The sequence below is a fragment of the Triticum dicoccoides genome, chromosome 6A (assembly GCF_002162155.2).
Source record: "Triticum dicoccoides isolate Atlit2015 ecotype Zavitan chromosome 6A, WEW_v2.0, whole genome shotgun sequence".
NCBI classification, from domain to species: domain Eukaryota; kingdom Viridiplantae; phylum Streptophyta; class Magnoliopsida; order Poales; family Poaceae; genus Triticum; species Triticum dicoccoides.
Window position 1 is genome coordinate 386,021,584 of NC_041390.1, and position 5,996 is coordinate 386,027,579.

Below are 5,996 nucleotides of genomic sequence, written 5' to 3' on the forward strand. Positions count from 1 at the left end.
TATATAATTATTGATTCCATTCACACCCTTTGGGAACAGGAAACGAAGAACTTGTTGCTTTCTTCTATTTTTGCTGTAGCTGAGGACAACTTAGATTGAAATGATTGACTTGATCTAGGTACGTTGTCCAAACGGATAGGTAAAATTACCCAGAGGGAGCCCTAGTTTCAGCATAAAAGGAAGAAGTCAGGTCCGCGCGCTTCCCCTTATCGGCTTGATCTTCTTCTGCCCCTTGGTAGAGTGAGTCTACTTAGCGAACAGGCAGGACAGGGAGATCGATTGATCAATATGCATATCGAGCATCTATAGTTATTCTCTCTTCCCAAAAGATATCTCAAGTCGCTTCCAATGTTTTGATGAGTAAGGGAGGGTATTTTCAACAAGATAACTATGGACGACCATGTTCCAATTTCCAATCTATATCTTTCATTGGGTAAGTAAGGGGAATAAGCAAGAACGGTGGAAAGCTTAAGAAAGTGCTAGTTCCTTTGCTGTGAATGGGTAGAATTGGTATCCCCAAAAGGTTGTTCTCTTAAAACCTCTGGCAAGGGGGTGTGGAAGAGTTCAAGTCTATCCCTTTGGTTAAGCTACTGTTGTTATACATCTCTACTATTATGGGCCACCACTTACTTAAAGGAAGTCGAGTACACATCTCCTTCAACCTGAAGGGTGAGGACCTGCAACGATGTAATGTTTGAAAGAAAAGTAACCAGCATAGGAGAGTGATCAGAAAGCATACGACTCGAGGGAGGGTTGGCTAATCAAATTAGAATGAAGATTCCGCTCTATATGATAAACGTTGGTTGACTTTGATATGAAGTGTTGATTGTGTTTTCTATTTGTTCAGACCCCGATAGTGCTTCTTGTTGTGAATGAAGGAAGGTTCATTCTGTGCAAGATATATGCTAGTTTATAAGCATGAGACCCTCCTTTCGAGCCGGTAGACAGAGGCCTCAGTTCCAATGAAATGGGGAGCAAAAAGAGGTCGTGTCATACCATACAGATGAAATGAATGAAAGTTATTCCTGTTGTTTCTGTGCCTATTAGTACTTCGCTCTGACCACATCAAGAGGAGTAGTTTGTTTTTCTTTTGTAAAGCGAGCCCAACGAAATATATAGGAGAACATAGCTTGTTTTGTAGTAAGTAAATTCAAAGGCTCAAATCGTCTATATCAATGCAAGTCTAGCTGGATGGAGTGACTCGTGCTTTCGAACCATAAACTAATGCCGCCTCTCAGGAGAGCGTGTTACTGTTCCATTCTTTGGAGCACAATCCAACGGAAAAAAGTATGTTTCCAACCTACACCTTTAGTTGTTCCAGCTCGTGACGAAGACGACTATGGAATTCAGATTTCCTTTCTCTCGTAGCAAGCCAGTCCTTAATTAATGATAGGGAAGGAAGGAATTGCTCTTAGGCTTGTGAGTCTTTTTATCATACAGATGGGTCGTACAACCCTTACATGGTCTCTTGGCATAAAATTGGGTACTTTTCGTCTATGGCGAGATGGAAGTTATCTGCAAAGAATGCCAACTTAGGACTGTCAAAGTGGAAATCGTATCAACCCACCGAAACCGCTCTTTGGAATGGAATGCATAGTATTGTGCATTGGAATGGAAAAGTTGAATAATCAAGACATGGATCTAGTATCAACATGACCCAACTTCCATTCTCATGACCCAACTTATTCAATCACTTCCATTATCTTTCTATTGCTACAAATCGACAACAAAAAACATCCCTCGGAATTCCTGTTCGATAGGAAAAAATGGCTCTTCGACCAGAAATAGCAAGCAACATGTTTTTCTTATCTCTTCCGGGCACACACCCTATCGGGTGACGCCACTGACAAACACCCTAAAGGGGAACGCAACACTTCCTATAACAGAAAAAGCAATATCTGAAATCTTTAAGCAACTAAAAAAGACGTATACTAAAAGATATGTGTTGAAAAGGGATGGTCAATAAGAAGATGAACCCAATGCCCAATCTTCCCAATAGTATTCCTTAACTCTTGAATTGATACACTTGTTCATGGCATCTATTCTCTATCTTCACTTTTCACCTTCTCATCCTTAACCTCAGTGATCTGTTCCTCCTAGACATCCTTCTGCGTACAAAAACAGAAGAAGAAGAAGCATGGGCATAAATCAATAGAATAGTTTAGTTTCATAAGTGTTTTTTGATTGGTATACCAATCATGGTTTATAGGGAAATAGTTAGAATAGGAAAGCTCCGTTAGTTACTAATGTTTGGGTTTTTGTTTACGGCAATAGTACGTTTCTTGCTTGTCATATTTAGAATATAAGCATCAGTTACATTTGACGTCCAGCCTTTTTATAGAAGAGAAAGGAAGGTTAAGGGCAAGGGCGCAGCATAATATATAAGAAAAACTTGATCTTTGAGGGGAAATTTTTCCAACTAGACCGATAAATGAGAAAAAGTACCAGTCGTACCAAGAACCAAAGGCACCAGCTTTCATTGATATATATACCGTATCTTTTAGCTGAAAAATCTATGGATAAGAACCGGCTCTGGGAGGAGGGGTGGAGCGACAGAGCAATGAAAAGCTGGGATCTTTCCTTATCTTCGGTCGTGACGCCTTTTCCTTTTGTATGAGAAAGCGCTACAAAACATCCTTCTCGCGGGTTATCTTCTACTCAAGCAAGCTCTCTCCTATTCTTCATCCACCAACTAGCAGGAACGTAGGAGCACAAGAGGGTCATCATCTTCTGAAACGATTGGCTTTCGATCTGCTTTCCAAGAGGTGGTTTCTGACATGACCAGAAAGAGTGGAATTCTTGTTAGGATTGGCATGTCAAGTTGCTTTCTCAGACCCTAACATAAACCACCTTATCCTCACTCAGATTGTTCTTTTGGATTGAGCAAAAGCACGATCTCTATCTGACATTTTCTCTATACCTTCTAATCTCTCAATGGCATTTCCATCTCTCGATTCAATCAATCAAGTAAGTCCGGATGACACTTGTCGTTATTTAGTGTTTCCCCGGCTATTCAGCCATTACTTGCATCTCAGGTTCTTTGTACCCTTTTTTAGTGCCATGCACACTGAGGTTTCTGGCATGACCGAATCTTTTGAGAATATCGCTTATTACGTTAATTTCTTCATCTTGATGTACTCAATCCATTCAAATTCCATAATTCCAATGCTATAATCCCTATATTAAGATGAAGTAAGAAAGCATCAGTCCTCTTATTTTCTGTCTTCTATGAAAGAATGTAGCTCGCTCTTTCAACCCGGGGCCCCCTCTGGGGAATTGTTTGAGTTTTAGCATCGACCCCATTTCCTTTTGATCGTATTACGCTTGACTCGCTGCAAAACATTTCGTTTTCTACGCCACGCTCGTACATGGTTTACACTCCTAGCCTTTCATCTGACTTTGCCATCGGGCAATTGTTCATTTTCAACTGGATTGGATTCTGAACCAAGAAAGATAGGCAACTTTCACTTGAAAGAAAGGAGCTTCAGAACTCTTGTATTCCACCGAATAAGAATAAGAATAAGAGCAAGAAGGGGCTATCTTTGTGAAGGGACCGCCACCAGAAAGTAGATCATATGGCCTTTCTTTTGCCAAAATCAAGTAAAGCACCGACCCAAGAAATGCAGCAAAGCAAGTCGTCTTTGGTTTGGAGCTAAATTCCCGGATGTATAGGCTTGATCGAGTGCTTTACCTGAAATGGACGATATAAAGTGGGCTCTTTAGCTTGCTCCGACAGAGGTCTCCTTCTCCCTTAGCAGCGAGACCAGTCCCTACCTCTTTTCAATCAATCTTTCATACCGTATGCCTTTTCTACGCCTAAACCAAGTTCATGTCTCTCCTCTCTGAAGTCGGATCTTATTGAAAAGTAGTACGCTTTCTTTCGTGGTGTTCATGATCCCATGCTTTCTAGTTCACGCATGGCTTTCTTTAACGAAGCTAATGCCGAATTAAAGACCTTAAACGGAAAGACACAGGAGGTGGTGAAAAACGAAAAAAGAGAAAGAGCTTACAAACTTCTCTGAACCCAGTAGCCAGCGGAGCCCTTATTCATGGGTTAGGGACTAGCATTGAAAAAAGTCGGTGACAGCCGAAGAAAAAGTGAAAGGGCAAGTAAATAATCTAAACATGCGGGTAAGCAGCAAAAAAAGAATAAAAGTAACGCGCCCTACCTGTTAGTAAAGTAAGGCCTTCCAGAGCCTATCTAACAAAGACATACACACGGATGAGGACACAGAAATAAATGGACGTCGATCCGGTACTGAAATTGCATAGCAAAAATGCAATATGTTCATACTTGATGAAACGCACATCATCCACTTCATGATTTAAGAACAAGAGAACGAGATATTGACTTTTTTACATCTGTAACTACATTCTCACATTTCTTTTTTGATCTCATGACTTTTTATGTGATCAGAAAACGAATGAGATCAGAAAGATAGGCGGACGACTTGACCATAAGGTCGGATGTTTTCGTGAGCAGTAAGCAGCGGATCTCCCCTTTTGGGGGAAAGCTGGTGGCCCTTTTGGCGTGTTAATTCTTTCAACGGGGCGGCCTTCTTTGTTTGGTAGATCCGGTCGAGGTGGTTTTCGTTTACCAGCGCGTAGGTGGTCTAAGTTCCTATGACCGAGTCTTTCTGGCCCCTGTGAACATATTTTCTTAATGTATTAAAGAGGGCCTCTCTAACCGGTGAAAAGTTGTAGGTGTTCACTAACGGCTATTCTTGGCTCGGCTCCGATAACGCAATTCCGGGAGGAGTCGGTAGTTGGGCACTGGATCCCTTCGGACCTGGAGAACGTGTGACACTGGGTCGGGGTTTGGTGAACCAACAGGTCGCTCCTTTAGTTGAAGTGTCGGGCCCCTTTTTCGTTGCCTAGGTTACACCTTCGGAATACCCCAGACGGGGATTTCGCTCTATTCCCCCCAATCTTCACTTTACGCCATGCCGACTCTCCCTCGTGGAATTAGACCAAGGGTCGAAGACCCATACCATAGGACCTCGTCTCCTGTATCTTATCTCTCGCGCGTAGGAGATCGAGACACAGCCTTAGGGCTATGGGGAAAGTGGATCGATTGCCCTAGAATTACAACTACGTAGAGGGTCTCTACAAGTCTACAAATAAGTTCCAAAAAATTGATCGATAGTAGTCCGGTCGCACCCGAACAATAATATTCCAGAGGGAAATGCACCTAAGATCAAATATTTTGAGCCGGCTTCCGTGGAAAATTCAGACTTTCTTTTTGATGCTACGATCACATAAAAACATAAACTTTGAAGCTCAATAGCTAAATACATGGCAATTAAATCATGAGCCGGGATCATTAAGAGCATACTGCGAGTAGGAAGTGGAATTAATACAATGAATTCAGAAGCATCAAACCTCTCTTTTTCGAAAAAAATCGAAACACATCGAAATGGTACCAGCCATACTTAATAATAGAAGGATTTGGTAGAAATATGTAAGATTGTCCCTCCTAAAAAATTATTCTAGAATAAATGGGCAATAGTTAGGAGAGGTGCGCCAGCGGCGAGCAGAAGCAAGGTTATTAGATACCGAAGGAAAGCCCGGCCAGAACCACACGTGCAAGTTTCCCTGCATGTGGCTCGTCCGTGATAACTTCTTCGGATTTGCGTGAACTAGCGGATCGATCACTTAGTGGTTAGTACCTCCAGCATGAGCGAACCTTTTCAAAACTGGTTAGGAATGGGCGCCACTATCCCAGCCCGGATCCAGCCAGGTTCTATTGATCATGTCCCCTTCCCAACAGTTGTATCTTGTCTTGGGGCGTCTTTCCTTGGCTTTACTATCAAGCCAGACGCGGCGCCCTTTCGCATTATCATCTACCGCCCTTTCTTTCCTCCCGTCCCTTCACGCATGAAAGATCGTTGTATGTATGTTCGACTTCGGTTGCCGGTGGAATAGAATTGGCGGGAGTATATTATGGCAGGATCAGTCACCTGGGAAACCAAAACCCTCCTCCAAGAAGAATTGTG